A 20325-nucleotide genomic window follows, 5' to 3' on the forward strand; every position below is an offset into this window, starting at 1 on the left:
TAATATTAATCCGATCAGTCAGAGCTCGCCTCCGCAAGTCAGGGGTTAGCCTATCAAGATCGAATCTAGAAGTTTTCCAAGACTTGATTGTGGATAATATCTCAAACTCTTCCATATTAAATTTCAGACAAGTATTTAAATAAAAAATATTATATATAATGACTCAATTACGAAATCAGTGTAAACGGCTTATGATAGGATATGCAACTCCTTGTAATAAATTCTGCGTAAATGAATTCTGCGGACAACATTCGCAAAGTGTAGAGAGAGGCAGTCTAGGTCCAAAACCCTGTTTACGTTGTGGTGTTGGAATTAGAGGGAAAACACAGTTGTGTGTAAGTTGTTCTCGTGAGAGATAGAGAGAGTTAAAACGTTATGACCAAAAAAAATAACACCCTTGACTCTGTCAAGGTCATTGATAAGGTTATAAGAACTCCTGAAGACTACATAGCAAGATTTGAAGATAAATTATAACTTAGACAAATAATGTTACAAATAAATGAAGCAAAAAGAATTTGTCAGACATCCCATCATCAAGAATTATGAAGCATCTCCTGATGGTGTAATCAGACACTGTAGGTTGAAAAGACCAGTTGGTTTTTCCAATAATACTGGTTATCTCATGTTTAGTGTTGGGAGCAATAAAAAATATTACTGTCATCGATTCACATACGAGTGTTTCTTTGGGGAGATCAAAGATGGTCTTGCAATCGATCATACTGACGCAGACCCTCAGAACGATTCTTTATCCAATCTGAGAACTGTCACGCAAAGTCAGAATTGTAAATCCGATAATACTGGCTGTAATGATAATAGCGCCAAAGCAATTGTATCCATGAATTTAGAGACTGGCGAAGAATTGATATTTCAATCAATGTATGCGGCTGCGTACACCTCAAAAGTCGCAGAAAATATATATGAATCACCTTTCTGAACAAATTATAAACAAAAAAATCAGCTTCCAGTACTGTTAGGGTGAGTATACCGCTTGTACTCGCTACAATTATAACTTTCAGTGTTAGCTAAGGGAGATAACTCAGTTGAGGATACGTCGTGCGATTAGTTACCTCCCCTTGACCATGTCACAGACCCATAATCATATAGAGCCACAGACTTGCAGACATATAGACCCACAGACATACAGACTTGCATATATATATATATATATATATATATATATATATATATATATATATATATATATATATATATATATATATATATATATATTTGTGGTTAATTCTCTCTTGTTATACATTTCTAAAGCCAGTTGAGAAACCGTAATATTGTATCGTTAATTCGATAAACCGTTCTTCGTTTACCGAGAATGGCTTAGAGGAAGAGTATCAGTTATTTCCCTTGTATTTCCCTTGTATTTCTAATTAAGATATGTCATTACGGTGCGTGTAATCGGTTTATCAAGGGTAAATAATAAGATAATATTTCTTTTTAAGAAAACAATATTTTTGTTTTATTAAATTCGTTCGGTTTCCTGGTTCATCCGTCTTTTTTCTGCGATAGTAATTAATAGAACAAACAAAAGAAATAAACGAGTATAGACACCGTTTCCGGAATTATTTTTGTGTGCATCTATTCAAATCCGGTTTGTTGCTTACAAACTTGGGAAAATAATTTCTCTGTTAACTAAAATTCAGTTGTATTTTGTGATCCAACTGAGAAATGTTAACGGTTAACTATATAATAATTTTTTAATCATATACCAGATGATTGGAACATGGCACAGTGACAGCGTGGCTGATTCTCGTTTTGGGGGTCAGTGGTTCGAATCTCGTAACAGGCATATTGTCGACAGTACCGATAATAGGGATTTTTCTATATAAAGTGGGGGATGCAGCCCGAAAGCGTTTCATGTACATCTCTCACCACGTTTTTGATGTTTTACACTTGCCTTGGGTTTGATCCTGGGGGAGGTGTGCATGAAATTGAAAGGCATAGACAACCTTCTGAATATTCTAACATTTCGTTTCGCTTAGAAAATTCGCTGGAGGTATGTTTATGAAACAACTTATGACGCCCCCAAAATAAACCGTAGCGTGGATGCATAAGCTCTAAATCACTTCGGTACCCCACAGAAAGAATATTGTCTAAACGAAACGGTCATAGGAATGCAAGAAAAGTCTCAGAAAAGACAAAAGTGACCCTATGAAAGACACACAGGCCAGTGAAGAGACCCATGAATGATAACCGCTCATCATGCTACTGTTTATTTTTGGTCTAAAATTTTTTTCTTTTAAATATATAATATTCCGTATATACGAAAATTATGAAAATATCAATGTTGTAATTTCTGCTATTTAAAAATTAGAACACGACGGCGCAAATTAATCTGATGAATTAAATCCTGCAAAAATTATTTCTGATTTTAAAACACTACAAGAGCGAAACCAGGGAGGAGCATACACGCTACCATCTCAGTATAAATTTATAAAGAAGATTCAGACGGAGATGTGTCAATTGTTAGCTACGGTAGAAGAAGAGCGAGTAAAAGAATTTCTTTCGTTGTCTCGTGCAATCGCAAAAGTTAGATCAGATTTATCTCGTGAATATGAAGCAAAGAAGCTAATTAATACTCGTGTGAGGCAACTAAAAAAAATTATGTCAGAACGTGAAACGATCCAAAACGAAAGTTAGACTCCTTGATGAAATCAAGGACATGGAAATAAAAGTGAAAGTAGTATGTCAGATTTTCAGTAAAAAAATAAATATCTGATTACACTGACAGATTTCAGTAAAATATTATATTGTTTGTGTTTTTCACTCAAATGTTAGATTTACACGATTTTGACTACCTAAATACCCTTCAGAATCAGCAAATCAGTCGATTTACACGATTTTTTGACTACCTTATTACTTTCCCAATTGAGAAATTAATCGATTTATACGATTTTGACTACCTAATTACCCTTCAAAATTAACAAATCAGCCTGATTTTCAGTAAAAAAATAAATTTCATATAATATTTTTGTACACTGACAGATTTCAGTAAAATATTATATTTTTTGGTGTTTTTCACTCAAATGTTAGATTTACACGATTTTGATTAACTAAATACCCTTCAGAATTAGCAAATCAGTCGATTTACACAACTTTGACTACCTTATTACTTTCCCAATTGAGAAATCAATCGATTTATACGATTATGACAACCTAATAACCCTTCAAGATTAACAAATCAGCCTGATTTTCAGTAAAAAAAAATAACTTTCTTATAATATTTTTGTACACTGACAGATTTCAGTAAAATATTACATTTTTGTTTTGTTTTTCACTGAAATATTTGATTTACACGATTTTGACTACCTAAATACTCTTCAGAATTAACAAATCAGTCGATTTAGATGATTTTGACTACCTATTACCCTATTAGAATTAATAAATCAGCCTGATTTTCAGTAAAAAATAAATTTCTTATAATATTTGTGAAATCTGAAGAGTATTTGTCAATCCACCTCGTTGACTTTATCAAGAACGGAGAATTTTATATTTTTGTGCTTTTTTTCACGATTGTTATCGTAGATATTTAGGATTTTACAAGTAAATTAACATTTACAGTCGCATTCCTCAAATCCAGCAAGTGGCCGGACTAGTCAATTAGTTTGAAATTTATTCTTGATAACAGACGATGATGACATCGTAGATAGACCGGATTGATCGGTTCTTGTACAATCAGCGATCCGGGTGGTTCTTTCGGTGTGAACGAATAAAGAATAAATCCTTGCTGCGCTTGATTTGACATTGTTGTGTCCGTGCTGTAACTTCTATCACACAAGATTGACCGCGACTGTTGGAGTTATATTTACGATTTCCGGGGATGCATGTCGGCCTTCTCCTTGTGGATTATTGTTGTATCGGAGAATAGTTGGTAACGGTAGTGTTTCTTTGTATCGTGTAATTATATCAAAAAAGAACTCATCGATGATATCATTCACTGATTTTCTTAACTCGATTGCGTTATACCAGGGAAATTTATAATTCGGCAATTCAGCTTCCTTTATCGAGTATGCATCTAAAAATCGTTGTTTATAACGATTTATGTCACGGTGTAATCAATTGTTGCCTGGATTGCTTGCTGGTTAATATATTCCATGTCGGAAAACAAGCTGATTTAATATTTCTATTTGTTTAATGATTTCGCTGCGTGAACTTGTTATATCAAAAAGATATTCTTGGAAGCTTTGCCGTAGTCGCTCTCGTTGTGTTTTATGTTCTTGATTAATGGTTTTAAAGTATTCAATAATTTCACCTAGGTGAATAAACACAGACTTAGTTCCCCCTCTAGGAATTAGTTCATAAATAAAATACCACGTTACACTGTCTTTATCAAAGAAGGAAAACTTACTACCCAATATAGCAAGTAAACGATCCTTGTATGATGTTTTAATTTCGTGGCATGATTTCTTGTCCGTGACGAAATCAGACTTTTTTGGTTCAGGCAGTGGTGGTGGTACTTCAGGTGGAATTTCAGGCCATCTTAACACTGTTCTAATCGATGACTGATATATATCCACGGCGGAATCGGGAGAGTTTATCTCTATCGCGGAAGACAGAGTTGGTTCATGAGCTGTTATTGCTATTTTGGATTCCTTCCCGGTGATATTTTTTATTCTGCGCGCTAATTCCTCATTGATTTCTTCGATTTGATAGCATCCGGTTGGTATTCCAACAACGTTCCAGTCGGGTGTACCATCTGGTCGGTTTTCAAACACAAACGAATTATTAGCTGGTAATCCACCAAATGATTTTGATCTACTATTTGGTCAGCCGTGGTATACTCGCAACTTTGCTAGCGCGATTTCACTCACCGGAATTGCAGTTGGAAAATTAATACTAAATTCAGGCTTGGTTGAGCTTACTGTTATCATCGTGGTTTTTGGCGGAGTTGTATTTGCGGCTATCTGCTGAAGTTTTCTGTCATTATTTATATTTTTCCTTTTCAAATGGTGTTTTTCTCCATTCTTCAAGTATTTTAGGAAAGAACTCATCAATTATATCGTTGACTAATTTTTTTAGTTTGTCTGCGTTATACCCTGGAAGTTTAAAATTTGGTAGATCAACTTCTGTCGCCGAATACGCGTTTAAAAGTCATTGTTTGTGGTCTATCTTTTTAGCAGTAATTATTGCCTGAATTGCTCGCTGGTTAATATATTCCATGTCGGATACGAGTTGATTTAATATTTCAATTTGTTTAATGATTTCGCTGTGGTCAGAAATATATTCCTGAAAGCACCGCCGTAGTCGTTGAAGTTGTGTTCTTGATTAATTCCTGTAAAGAAACCAATAATTTCACTTAGGATAGTGATAACAAGATAAGTTTCATCGGATTGTTTGTAAACAAAACTCAAAAAAATAATGTCATGGATGCTGAATTCAAAATCACTGTCCAACGTTGCATTTTTTATATCGAGCAATCGTAGTTTGTAATACGGGTTAACATGGTGGCATGATTGCTTGTCCGTGATGAAATCAGACCTTTTAGGTTCCGGCGTTTCAGACCCCTCCAACTATGACTGATCGTGGTCGGAGGAGTCTATCTCGATGACCAAAGTTGAAAGGCTGATATCAAATTCAGGCTTGTTGAAGCTTGTTGATATTGTTGTTCATGACGGAGTTAGTTCTGTCATTATTTATTTTTTCTTCTTTTAAATGGTGGTTTATTACTTCATCGTATATCTTAACCATTAAAGCAAATTCGGAATCTGATATTTTATCGTCGCTGAGGCTTGATGATAACAACGACGATAATTTCGAATATGCGCCCGTGGCTGTTTTAAATTTTACAACTGAGTCGTTGAGTTTTGTGCTCGTGCACATGGATATCTTTTTCGCGATAATATTAAAAACACCTGCGATTGCAGCCGATGATGAAACGCATATTGTTACTGCTATTGCAGTCGTTACTGATGTCAGCGCTGATAATACTACCCCGGTGGACACAACTACCGCGGATACTGAATAAACTATAGCATCTAGCGCGATTACAAGCCAATTGTATTTTTTTACTTTCAACGTATACTGGTCAATGATGGTTTTTAACTCTGACTGTCATTCGAGTACTTGACTGTATCTATATTATTGAACATTCGTTGACGCTGCCATTATTATTTTACGCAGTAATCAATTGAAGTGTTTCAGCTACAAATTCTAGACACCAAAAGTAAGATGTTGCGATTAATTTCTTATCAGCTGCTCCCAGTATAAATGTTTCTTCGGTTCCGCTATTTAAGATAACAGTCACAACCCCGGAAAACTTACCGGTTGAATGCCTCCAAGGATATGTTGTAAATATCTCAAATTTTGCAGCAAAAAACACAGTTTATACACACCAGTAACTGTTGCGGTATGTTTGACCATGTTGCGAATCCAGATGATACTGTGTATACGATGTTGGTAATATGCCCGGGAGTTACTCCGGGTGGGATTTTAATCAGACTAATTTTGTTAACAATCTCAGGAATTCCACTTACGATGTCTTCTTGTGTTTTCTTAATCGTATCCAATGTTATTTTGATATCAGAGAGTTTCGCGTTAAGGGTGAGAGGAGTACCAAAGAATTCCTCTGCGGTTTCATTAATTTGTCTAAAGTTTCTACGGAGATTTGTAAACGCGCTTACGTGAACATCATACTCGGCCCGCAACGTGGATAATTTACCTTCTACGGTGCTGTGGTTAACGTGAACATATTTTTTCGTCGCGGTATCTTCATCAGATGTTGGATCCGTTAGGGCTACTATTTTATTTCCGTTCATGTCGAGTTCACCTGTCATTGTGTCACCGGTATTTTGTAAGCGATTAGCAGCGCTTCTTGCAATTTCATCTCTAATGGTTGTAAACGATATACTTGAATCTCTGATTCTACCGCCGTCAGTAAACACAGGGATGTTATCCGTGACCGCACCGAGGACTCATCGAACTATGTCATTTCATTTGATATTGCTGGTTTTTTAAAACGCCAAATCGGTCCTGAAAAACAACAACCTCATCTCGGTCAACCCCGGAGAGGTTCATAAGATTATCGATTTCATCTTTGGTCGCATATTTCAATAAATCAATATCATCGCGTTTTTTTGTCTTTACCCTTGCTGAGAGATCTTCCGTAAATATCAACCATTATTGTCCTGGGAGTTGTTTAAAATGTTAAATCTACCTGCGGTATACTCCTGCACGACCTTGTGAGGTGGTTTGGTTGATTTTGATAACGCGTCAAGTACATTAATTACTTCACGTTCACATATTGGTGGATCGGTTATTGTTTGTGTTGGTAGCGTTTGAGTACCAAACTGGAATTTGAAATGGAGTACTTTGTACTCTATTGACATATTTTAGAAATTCAGCTGGCGGTGCTAACCCATACGAATCGAAATAAATAATTCCACGTGGATCAATCGCGTAAGAAACCAAATGAGTTCCTGGACCATCGCTGTTATCAAGATTAATAATTCTAGTTTCGCTGGTATTCGGTTGGCTCGGTAACTGATCTCGCATAAAAACACCTCTGAAATTTTTTATTTTAAGTTGCTTAGTAGCATCGAGTAAATCAAAATTTGACATCAGTGCGAGACGCGCTGCGTCTGTAAAAAACGTTTTGGGTACCATAAGGGCGGAGTTCCTGGAAGTCTTAGACCCGCCCCGTATTGTTCCACTGGTAATCGTAGACGACCCGGCTGAGGCACATTTTGTTATTTTGGGCGCCTTGTTGGTTTTTGTGTCCGTGATGATCTCTTTTTTTTAAGCTTTCCTTGTGTAAAATTCCCTTCCCAGTTGCTTTCTTTAATGCCATTCCAGCAGCGGTTCCAACAGCACCTAACGCGGCTGCTTTTGCAACAGCTGAGGCAGCAGCAGTAATTAATGCTGGTATTGCTGCGAGAAGTGGAAATATACCACCGGTTTTAACCATGTCTTTGATGACACTTGGAGCGAAATCAAGTTGAACTCCGGTTTTTGCTTTTTGCGCCTTATTGATATGTTTTAGTTGAGTTTTAGTCAGCTATGACTTGTTTGGACCACCACTAGCAATTTGATCTCGCTTCAATGTTATTTTTACTCCACATACACTCGAATTTTTTTATTGTAATTTTTTCACCTGACCGGGAATCAGAGTGACATTAACGTGACTATATGACATTTTTATAATAGCACGGTTGGTCTAATTGTCTACATATTTTCCACTGGGGCATCAATGACTCTCATTCGTCCACCAACACCTTCAAGTAACATTGATTTGTCGCTGAGTATAACAGCAATTACTCTGTAATTAGTGCCACCTGAGTCTACGCTAGCTCGAAAATGTATTTCAACGACAGATTGCTTAACTAAATCAAGATGTTCCAGCGAAAAGTAATAAATCGGGTACAGCGTTGTAAAATCTAACTGTGATATTTGCAAACCAGTATCAGTATTTTGATCACGTCCCATAAATGTCATCAAACGATGATATACACGTGCTACATTACACTGGACAACAAATTTTTACAAAAGTCATGTTACTGAAATAAAATTAGTCAATTCTTATCAATTTTTATGTGCTGAACACGAATATGACAGTCAAATTGCAAAATTGGCTCTAGTTTTTTTGTAATCTGCAAGAAATTAATGTTTACATAACGAAATGCATTCCAATAGTAAAAGGTCAACTGTAATAGCCTACCTATAAAAAATCAAGTCATTGACTACATCTTAGATTTCTTCGCCTGTCTCTTGTACAGCTGTTCGGGAGCATCTCTGAGGAGTGTCCAGCATTAGTCAGCCAGCATTGTAGTGGACCATTTTCCCTGGTATCTTTGTTCCATTGTTGCGATATCTTGATGAAAACGTTCGCCGTGTTCATCACTAACAATACCACAGTTACTAGGAAAGAAATCCAAATGGGAATGAAGGAAGTGAATCTTTAGAGACATATTGCAGCCAAGTTTCTTATACTTCATCAACATGTCTTCTACTAGTTCCTTATAGTTTTCTGCCCTAACATTTCCGAGGAAGTTTGTAGAAACTAGGCGAAAAGCATTCCATGCTTGTTTCGCGTCACCTTCCAGCAAGTTGTTGAACCGGTCATCTTTGAAAAGCTCTCGAATCTGAGGACCCACAAAAACTCCCTCTTTAATCTTTGCTTCGCTGAGTCGAGGGAATTTTTCATGCAGGTATCGGAATGCTGGCAAAGTCCGGTCAATGGCTTTCACGAAGTTCTTCATCAAACCTAGTTTGATGTGAAGGGGTGGTAGCAAGATTTTCTGAGCCTCAACCAGAGCTGGGTGTTGGATATTCTTCTCTCCAATGGCTACATTCTGCCTGTGAGTCCATTCCTTCCTCATGTAGTGCATTTCCCTTGCTCGGCTATCCCACTCGCATAAGAAACACATGTATTTTGTATATCCTTGCTGCAGTCCCATTAAAAGGGCAACTACCTTCAAATCACCACAGAGGTGCCAGCTGTACTTGTTATACTCAATGGAATTCAGTAGCTGCCTTAAGTTATCGTATGTCTCTTTCATGTGGACAGCATACGCTACTGGAATAGATGGAAGAATGTTTCCATTGTGCAAAAGCACAGCCTTGAGACTCAGTTTCGAAGAGTCCACAAATAGTCTCCATTCTTGTGGGTCATGAGTGATTTTTAAAGCATTCATGAGGCCCTCAATATCGGAACAGAATATCAGATTACTTTCCTTTCTGAAGAAAGGCTCCAATTGCTGGTGGCGCTTTCGATATGCAGTAATTGTGACATCTTCTTCTAGAAGATTCCATTGTTGGAGTCTTGATCCTAGCAATTCTGCCTTGTTCTTTGATAAGTCCAAATCACGAATCAGGTCATTTAGTTCTTCCTGTGTTATTCTGTGTGGGGTTGATGATGCACCACAGTGAAAATCTGGATCACTGCATGCTGATGGACCAGGAGAAGAACAGGTCGACTCACCTTTGTCTTCGTCAGATGAATCAAGAGAATATTCTGCTGGAGGTTCTGGAATAGGAAGTCCCTCACCATGTGGAACTGGACTCAATGCAGACGGAATGTTTGGGTAGACTATTCTCGACTTCTTTTGCTTCGTTATTCCGCCGGAAAGAGGAGGAACCAAGCAGAAGTAACAGTCATTTAGGTGGTTGCTTGGCTCTCTCCACACCATTGGGACTGCAAACGGCATTGATGACCTTTTGCAATTCAACCACTGTGAAAGCTGTGTTGTACATGTAGCACAGCATATATGCGGAGCCCAAGGCTTGTCTTGGTCACCAACCTTGCATCCGAAGTAAAGATGATATGCCTTCTTCACTTGAGAATTGATACTTTTCTTCTGGTTGGCAAATGTCACTTCCCCACAAATATAGCAAAAATTGTCCGCGGTATTAACACACTTTCGAGGCATTACTGTTCTTTATTGTACGTAAATGGATAAAATAATAAGTTTTATGTAACAGTAGCTTGAACTGTCTCGCACAACGTCTAAAATATTTTAAATGCTGAACCTATCTGATTGGGCTTTATATAGTACACTGCTTACGTCAGCTTCAGCAGCCGCCTGGCATTAGTATAATAGGCCTACACATGTCTAGTACACTGCTGACGTCAACTTACTTCAGCAGCCGCATGGCATTAGTATTGCATTGCATCAGAAAATGATGCAATCAACTGTGGATGATGTGAGCATGATGGTATTATGCAATGTTACATCATTATTCCGGATGTTGCTGCAGTCCTACTGGAGAAATTTACACAGTGAAACATAGAAAATGAGGTATATGAATATCTTCAAAACGAGAGCCAATACAAATTTTTCACGGTTATATTCGTGTTCGGCACACCAAAATACTACAGATTAGGGCCTTTTCAAGTCAGTAATGATTTCACTGTTGACCAGTGTTATTATCGAAATTCAATAATATATCCTCGGATGGTTTTTGATGTCCGTTTATTCTTAAAGATACTTCAGTGACACCAAGTTTGTCAAATACCATTGGGTTTCTTTCTTGATTTCTTAATCGTGCAGTATCTTGAAAAGCAACAAAGATATGCCTTGGTGCAGAAACACTTTGCTGCGATGCTATATGCCATGTAAACAAACCGTCAACGGGATTTTGATTACTATCGGTAGTTGTTGTTAACCATGATAATATCGATTTTCCTCCTTAATCCATAAAATAAAGTAACTTTTGTTCTTCAACAAGTGATGGAGTCATTACCGGCATCCACAACGAAAGTTTAAATAATATTACTTTACCATCAGCAGCGCCATTTTCTCGCCAGATACATCATTATCTTCTTTTCGATGAAGAACAATTGCATGTTTGTCTCCAAAAATAACCTTTCTGACATTTCTGCACCATCCAAAGATGTGGGACAATGGAATTGCACATGAAAATCTTCTACGATCACCCTTTAACATTAATTGACGCGTTCTAAATCCTAAATTGTAATTTGGATTGCTATGAACCACCGGCCATACATCGGCGTCAGCGTTGTCGGCAAAGTTTCTTGGTCGTCTTACAACATCAGGTCTCCCATCGGGAGCAACGTCAACATTATCTTGGATTGTCTCAATTTCTTTTCCATCGATCATGTATATAGCACTTTTGAATAACGACATGATGCCATTATTAACAAAGCCAACTCTGACATTAGCTCCGTATGGTGTATTAGCGACGACGTTAGTTACAAGTTCACCTGTGACTTCCAATAAATGCTTTAGCAGGCAAGAAATATCTATTTGTATCCTGAACTCGTAATTCAATTCGTCCACGCTGATTTGGCGATACTGCTTCATAAGAATAATATTGATAATCACGCATTGACTCATCCTTGAGTACTGGTGCATCCATGTCAAACGCTGGGTCGGATATACGCTTAAACATTTTATTATAATTTATTATCGTCTAACACGAAGACCACTTTCTGATATCAGACTCGTATTTATTTGTTCAGACCCTTGATTCATCAAGGCTGCTCGTTTTTTATTTGCAGCTTTTTTTATTACTTTACTGACATTTACGGGCATCACTTCAGTGCTTGGTAATTTCACTGGCGGTGGTGGTCTGCGTATTAATCGTGCTAGTCTGTCCTTGATTGCCAAGAACGCTTTACTGGCAACATTACCAATAGCACCAGGAGCTTTATCACGAACAACGTCAATAGCTTTCATTGATAATTGTTTTGCGATCGGTATTGCTTTGGGAGCTATCCTTCTGAATAAACCCTGAACAACATCACCGAATCCATCTCCGTAAGTTGCTTTATAGGTTGGTAATCGCGAATTTATCACCCTAACCGCTACAGGTCCACGATGAGCATTATGTATAATCATCTTATTTGTTATTTATTTATCGGATCGCGATGACAACTAGTCACTATGATAGTCATCAACGATTTCATCAATGAGTTCCCGATACACGCTAACATCCATGATACATCCTTGAAATAATCGTCGACAAATATCAGCTGCTTCATTGGTTATTTCCGGAGAATTATTTCCAGCTCGTTTACCCCCAATCAGAATTTCTAACCGTTGCACGTCATCGAGGATATTGTTAGGACAGGCAATAAGACCACTTCCCAAACCACTACCAGTAACACCAGGCGCATCGTAAAATTATTCTTCTGGAGATTGTAGTCGAGTAGTTTGTTGTTGCTTCGCTTTGGTTACATCTTGTCTAAAGTTAAGATACCCTGGCTCTTTCATATCGGCACTTAAATTTTTAGAAGTAAAATATAAAACAGGAAGCCAATTTTTAGGTTTTACTTTTTCAACATATTCAGGCTTCAAATAATTTTCTTTAGAATTATAATGATGCGCAGCAATTGTAATTACTTTATCTCGGTCAGTAAAAGTATTAAGAGCTTCGTCGGTAAATATTACTGAAGGTAGAGCCGTAGATTTTGATCGTTCTGTTTGTTGCAGGGGGAGGAAGTTGATAAGACTCTTGTTCAGGTGGCGAATAGGGAGGTGGTGGCTGTTGAGCTTGTGATCTGTATTCTCTATCAAGTCTTTGTATTTCCTTTACAAAATTCACAAATCTTGGATCATCATTTCTATCCTGGTTTTTGTCAAAATATACACGATATATGCATTTGATGACATTATCATTATTCATGGTAGCATACTTTAATTTTAAAATTTTGTCTTTTTGAGCTAAACTTGCTAATGTTGCAGTGGGTAAATCCTCTTCGTTTATTTCTTTAAGTTGCTTAATTACACCTTCCTTAAATTTTGCAATTAGTTCAATATTTTCTTTTACTGGTTTGGGTTTAGGCGCAAGTTCTTTTTTCACGTCGGCAACTTCAGTACGAATTTTGCTGATGCCTTCAAGTATTTCTTCACCGACGAGAGGAGGCTTTGATGCGTCTATATCAGTTGGAAGATCTCGTAAAATCTGTTTTGTTTTTTCAGCCCGCGCAGCTGTTTGTTTTAATACTGGAAGAGTACCCTTCTTCTTCTCCTCCTCATCCTCAAGACCTCCCCATATAGCTTTTTCAGTAACACTTGTAATGGGTTTAAATAACTGTTCTGTACCCGTTGCAAATTCAACTTGTGCTTCTTGACGTTCTTGAAGTATTTGTCTTACAGAATCACGAACAGGAAGAAATTTTTTGATTGCTTCTAGTCGCTCTCGAGCTAATTTAGTGGTATATGCTTCACCGAGGTTAGCCATTATTGATATAATAATGATTTAATTAATAGCAGCAACGAGGGTGCTGACACCGACGCGATAGCGTATTTTTCTGCAATCAGAAAACTTAGGCCGGGTAAGTCGACAGGGTTGTCTCATACTGAGACAATCACGATTCTTTTTGCAATTTCAAGAAGGCTTATTTTGCGAAACGGAGGGTAAACCAATTAGAGGTTGTTCGCCCTCTCTGCTGCTACTTGATATTTGATACTCATGGCTTTCCTTCCTGGATCGTTAAAGCAAGAGTTAACAGGAATATGAATAGTAGAACAATTAATTGCCCATGAGACCGGGCTCAACTAACAATTAATGACAGGCATCCATTTTTCTCACAGTTAAAGCCTTTCAGGCAAGTGAAAAATATTATCAAAATATGATATTGTTAAGTAATATAATAATGTTTTAAATTATAATATGCTGGACACAGTACTATTCGCAATAGCATCTAACCCAGTCACCGGCGAACCACACCAGCGTTTGATAGTAAAATCCTACACCGTCTCCAAGGCAGCCACCAACGTCCCCGACGCTATCCAAATCAGCCAAACGATCGACACGGCAGTAGGCCTCCAGTGAAGTAAAGGTACCTCTAGTTCCCGAGAATCTATACACTTTACCAATTCTCCTACAAAAGGAGGCTCTAACAGGGAAGGATAAAATCCTGACTGACTACCGAGCCGTGAGATCATGAGACCATCCCCAAAGAGAACTCGGAGTCATGGCTACAGACATAATTTAATAATTAAGAGGAGATAGCAAAGGTGGGTGCTGAATTTAACCTTAATGTAAAGGCTATGGCTGAAAAGATCAATTATCAGCAGGAAGCCATGTCCATGTCTGTATACATGGCATCTGAGACAACAGAAGTGGCGCAGTCGGCTGATGATGATTTCATTAAACGGGTCCTTAACACATACCTAAAACCGGGTAGAAGCTGGAAACATTTACAAACAAAGACTAAGGCTTGGGACATGTTAGAAGCGAAGATTTAAACCTCTACATTTGGCAGTACCGCCCAATACAAGGCAAAGGGCATATATCCACGCCCAAACGGATCCCCAAAATGGCAGTTGTCAACAGAGAAAATCAAAACACCCGATATTTTGCTGTTTGTCTGGGTATTGTGGAAATCACTACCCCGTTAGTAGGGCGTCTACATGTGAATACAAGAAACAAAAGTAAGTGTGTAAATGCGTGCCGATCACGAAGGAGCAGCTACAAAGGTCCATTTCGACTAAGAAATTCACTGCCTAAGTCAAGGCTCAAAATCATAAGTAAAACATTCTGGTCCCAGATAAGAATATGTTTAACTCCATGACAAATTTGTCCTCGCGAGACTTGAGCGGCGCATCCTTATTTACGCTCATTTTGAATAAAGAATGATTGTACGATCCGCAAGAATGGCATACAGACCGCTGCTAGAACGACCCTTATCTCAGTACTCATCAACGATGCTTATATATTAGCTTTGGGCTAAAGGTCAGCCCCAGGGGCCACACAAAACCTACCAAAAATTAGGAAAGGGCACAGCATAAGATGTGTCAGCTGTTATTATTCTAGCCTATCAGACGTCCCCCAAGTGGAGCGTTTCTCCGGCCTATGAGCACTATCTGACCAGCTCCAAAGCTCTTCTGAAATTGTCTATTTCAAGCCCAAGTTCATGTTGTATAAATTCTTCTTCAGAGGTGCTAAAGGAGCGTTTTGGTAGGGTAATTATATAAGGAGGCGGAATGGAGAATCTTCAGCGTACAGTGGAAAGGGCCTTGGATGCAGTCATATCGGTCAGATCCACGATAACCAGGCGAGTCGGGTAAATGTTGACTTCCGTTGAAAAAAAAGGTCTGGAAGCCTTCTGGTAGTACAATGTAACCCAGAATCATAGGTAATGCCGTCATCACTGTAGGACTCCTCTTCCGATCATCATTCCCGCTTGTGCTTCAGATTGTCTGATTCAGATGACGGTATCTCACATTCCCGTTGCGTCTCTTATTGGTGTGTTGGTGATAGACGCCAACCATAGGCTATGCTGCCATGAGCCAACGCCTGCCTAGAATCATCCTAGGCGACGACTTAGGTATAATAAAAATGTTCTTGGCGACGTAGCACAATAGTATATAAGGTGGAGCCAAATCGACCTTATACTACTACTACTACTACTACTACTACTACTACTACTACTATAACTTCAACCATAATGCTGTTAACTAGAAATAAAACATGGTTAGGATTTATTGTCATTGGGTATCCCATCTTCTTCAAAGATGAGTGGCAAAAAATATCGTAGAAATCAAAAATTGTTTGATTACGTTTTATTGAATTATCTCATTTTTACACTTACCCTCGTAGTGCCAATATCAGTGTTCCCGAAAGATGTCCATAAATTTCCTGATTTATATTTGGGTGATTGCTAATAGTAAGAGACTACAATAACAGACAGAGATCGACTGATTATTGTCTCATTAAGTTATCAGCCACAATACTTCAAATACTCATGGTGAATCATTAGTCTATCAAAACTCGCGAATATTAATCTTTTGTCGACACAATAACACATGGTATCAATTTATTATCTTCGGTTTTACATAATTGCCTATGATCTAATATTGTACTTTGTCAGTGAAACAATGTCACTTATTGTATATATTTTACATAACGGAATTTAACATTAACATTTTTAGGTGCTAAAATTTCAGGCCACACGCAGGTGCCATATAAGAGCAAAAATAATGCTGATATATGTTAGGATATACAGTGTGTATAGAGAGTAGCTATTAAATGATATATGACAAAATGGTGTGTGCCATATGATGTAAACCAGAGGTAACAGAACCTTAGAACCTTATAAAAAATATTTTTTGTAACGTATTTCTCATACATGTACGTTTAATGTATGTATGCCTATCCATACATGCACATAAACATTAATATCTATACGTGCATACAAGTATATATATATATATATATATATATATATATATATATATATATATATATATATATATATATATATATATATATATATATATATTCATAGAGAGAGAGAGACAGAGAGATACACGCATACATATATAGATATAGAGAGACAGAAAGACAGACGGAGATAGAGACACAAACGCTGATAATGGCGCAAAGTCAAACCGGTTTCCGAACATTTCGGGTTTTGTGCTAAACAAGCTCTTCGTCGGGTTAAATAAAAGCAACTTACACATACGAAACAAACATTTAACACAAAATTTACGAAAACTTCTAGACTCCTACATGTTTAAAATTACTAGGGGGAATTTAAAACCAAATATCGAACAATATAAAATTGTGCAAAAGTAATAGACGAGTGGGATCTTGTGTCTATATTATAACGAGCCGATATATTTTGGTCTAATTCTAATTTGTGAACAAAGGACGGAAACAAAGGATGGCGAGAGAACAACGCCATCTATAAGATTTGGTAAAGAAATTATATCCTGGTACGGTTATGCAAGGAGTTTCTGAAAGGAAGATGTCAATATAATTTAGTATCGGGATAATGGACAAGAACTATAATAATAATAATAATAATAATAATAATAAAGGCAATCAAGTAATAAAAATATAATTACCTCGGTAAAAATCAGCGCAAAATGTTGTAATTCCTCTTAAGGAATATGAATAAGATCACACGCGACCTTTACAACCTGAGTGTAATTAAAGTCTTGTCTTGTCTTGTCCTGTCTTGTCTTGTCTTGCCTTGTTTTGTCTACTTTCAAACAAAGTCCTGAATAGAGGAAAGTAATAAGTTTGATATTTCTACGTTTTGATATATTTTATACTAAGGAATGAAACATTAGGAAAAATAAATGATCCTAAACCTTTATCATCCGTTCAAAATAAGCAAATCACTAGTTTTACAAACTTATTATACTTGGTATTCAATAGTTGTCTTGCGGCCCCTTCTTCAGCGCCAGACAACATTTTCCTTGAGAATATCAGATAATACAAACGTCATGCAGTTACTAGTAATCATAAAACTGACGGGAGACGAAATTATCTATTTGCACTTGAGTTTGGACAGCATTAGTTTGAAAAATGGGCTTTTTAATTTTTGACCAGAAAATGTAGTTTGATTGGTTCTGATTTCGGTGATATAAGTGGAAAGTGTACTCTACAAAACGGCTAACCAGCAGTTTTGCTTATATGCTTTTGCATTATGGACCGATAAAGGAAATGAGATGGGTGTAACTTAATAATGTTTTATGTATCACGTTTAGTTTCATTTACACATAAAATATCAAAGGTCTGAATAAAGGGACGTAAATCTGGGTAAACAAACCTCTGCTCTATTCCACAATAGTGCACTGATCTACATTTAAATTGCTCATTATAAGCCCATGTAAAACGTATCCTTGTGCTTGAGTTTCCGTATCAGTGACCTTTACAGACGATTTCACACAATAGAAAGCACACTCCGTGCAGTCCTCGTTGGTGCTTACAAATGTATTGTTATTGATGACTATATTTGTAGTTTTGTAGAAGGCTCCAGTGGTTGAATGGGATTTGCTTGTAGGTTAACGTCCTGGTCACGTGGACATAAGTGATATAAGTGAGGCTCCATTAGAGAAAACATTTGCTTCAAAAAATATAAAATATAGACACAACAAAAATATACAATATGAATACGTTTCAAGTCTGGGGTATCTTTGGCATTATAAAAATAAAAATGCTACGTTACCTGATCATTTTACAAACATGACACAATCTTTCATTTGTTGATTTCAACTTGATCAGATAAGTATATAGTAGTATTGTGTGATACTTTCCATTAGTAGGATACATGATGAGTACTGTGTGCAACAAGGACAAACGTTTGTTACTCCTGTTTGTTATAATTACACTGAAGATCTCGAAAAAGTAATGTAGGCTTGTAGCACATCATCCATGTGCTGAATTGATAATCATACAATAGGGAGTACCGGTGCCAAATGTTTTAACTAGTGCTATTACGGTCTTCTTTACATGTGATTTTCCGTTTTCCTTTTCACAATTTAAGTCTCGACAAATTAATGTAACGGCTCGCGTTGGTTGATTAATTAGAGGATTAGAAACCAGTCTAAAGATTTTGCTCATTCTAATGCAATTAAAAAAAAAATCACAGTGAAGAGATTTCCACTCGAGTCATCTGAAACACGTGTACACATATACACAGACACAAACATGTATGCATATTTTTCCAAATTTGTCTAGCCCTGAATATGCTGTAATTATAAAATTCTATTCATATGAATAGAGAAAACATTATATTTCTTCAACATATTCTTCTCCTCTTGTTGTTTCTACTGAACTTTGCTTAAATTATATGTCTAAATACTTCCTTAAAGTTAGGGAGGAATTGTGAAAATTTATATCAATTGTACTATCTTTGGAAAAAATTGATCATGACCAGAACTCAAAACGTTGTATGTGGTTGTCCATGGTTGGACATAATGTAATTGGTAGATCAGTGTTTTTCGCGTCTTTTATTTTCTTGAAATAAAAGATTGTTTTAAAACATAAAGGAGATTAATTGGACTTAGTTTGCTTTTTATCACATGTTGTGCCCGACTACTGCAGAAAAGACGGCTATAATTTTCTACCTCAGAATTAAATTTTCAATCAATATACTTCTGCCGGCTGTGGATTTACATGTTGTTTAACAAGAAAGCAATACTTGCCAAAAAAAGCAATGTAGTTTGTAATTGCGGAGAATCTCACTTCTCATTCATTTTAGAGGTAAATTATGCAAATTTGGTGCCACTAAATATTGAAGGAAAAGCAGATTTTTAATTTATTCATACTCTGCAAAATATCTTTAAAAATGAACATTGCAAATAGTTTTTCCATATGTGATATTTAAACAATTCAACTTCAAGGGTGCTGACTACCCATTACATAAATTCGTGTAAAAAGATTCTGAAAAAACACAAAATTTGTTTCCTTTTGTACATTGTTTGGTAGTTTATTGAGATTTCTAAAAGGTTTAATAGTAACATATGCTATGAAAAATCTCTTATAATGGTTATTTAAGAAAACATAACACGGTCACAGCATATGGAGACCTGATCAGCGTTTATGAACGCTAATAATATACAACAATGTATACATGTACATTACATTCTATTGTAACAGTTTTAAGTTGGAGTTCTTGTGCATCTAAAAACATTTCTATTGAAAATTTTTAAAAGTACCATTAATTGGTCTCCTAATTGAGGCAATTATCACACAAGATTGTCCACACTTGCAAGCAAAACTTACCTTTACATAAACATAGCTTATCTGACACGAATTTGAAAATAAGTAACTTAACTTAGTATATCTGATAGATAACGTTGGTGTTGCCATGTCATAATACTGCATATTTACAAAATGAATCTGAGGTCAAAAGAAAGGTTTGTAATGTTTCTGTTTTTAGTATCAGTGGCTAATTAAAACCACAGTTATGGTTTTAAACTCAAATCACGAGGTCAGTGCTCGGCAGTGCAGAATATCCAAGTGAAACGGTCAACGGATGTAGCATAAATACCTATATTTCTTTCAGTCAAATAGAGAGAAACTGAATTAAGCCTAGTGAAGGCGTTAGATCAAATCACACTATGTAAGTATACTCTCTCTCTTTCTCTCTCTCTCTCTCTCTCTCTCTGTGCG

This window comes from Sinohyriopsis cumingii, chromosome 3 (assembly GCF_028554795.1).
Source record: "Sinohyriopsis cumingii isolate HCF-2022 chromosome 3, ASM2855479v2, whole genome shotgun sequence".
Taxonomy (NCBI): Eukaryota; Metazoa; Mollusca; class Bivalvia; order Unionida; family Unionidae; genus Sinohyriopsis; species Sinohyriopsis cumingii.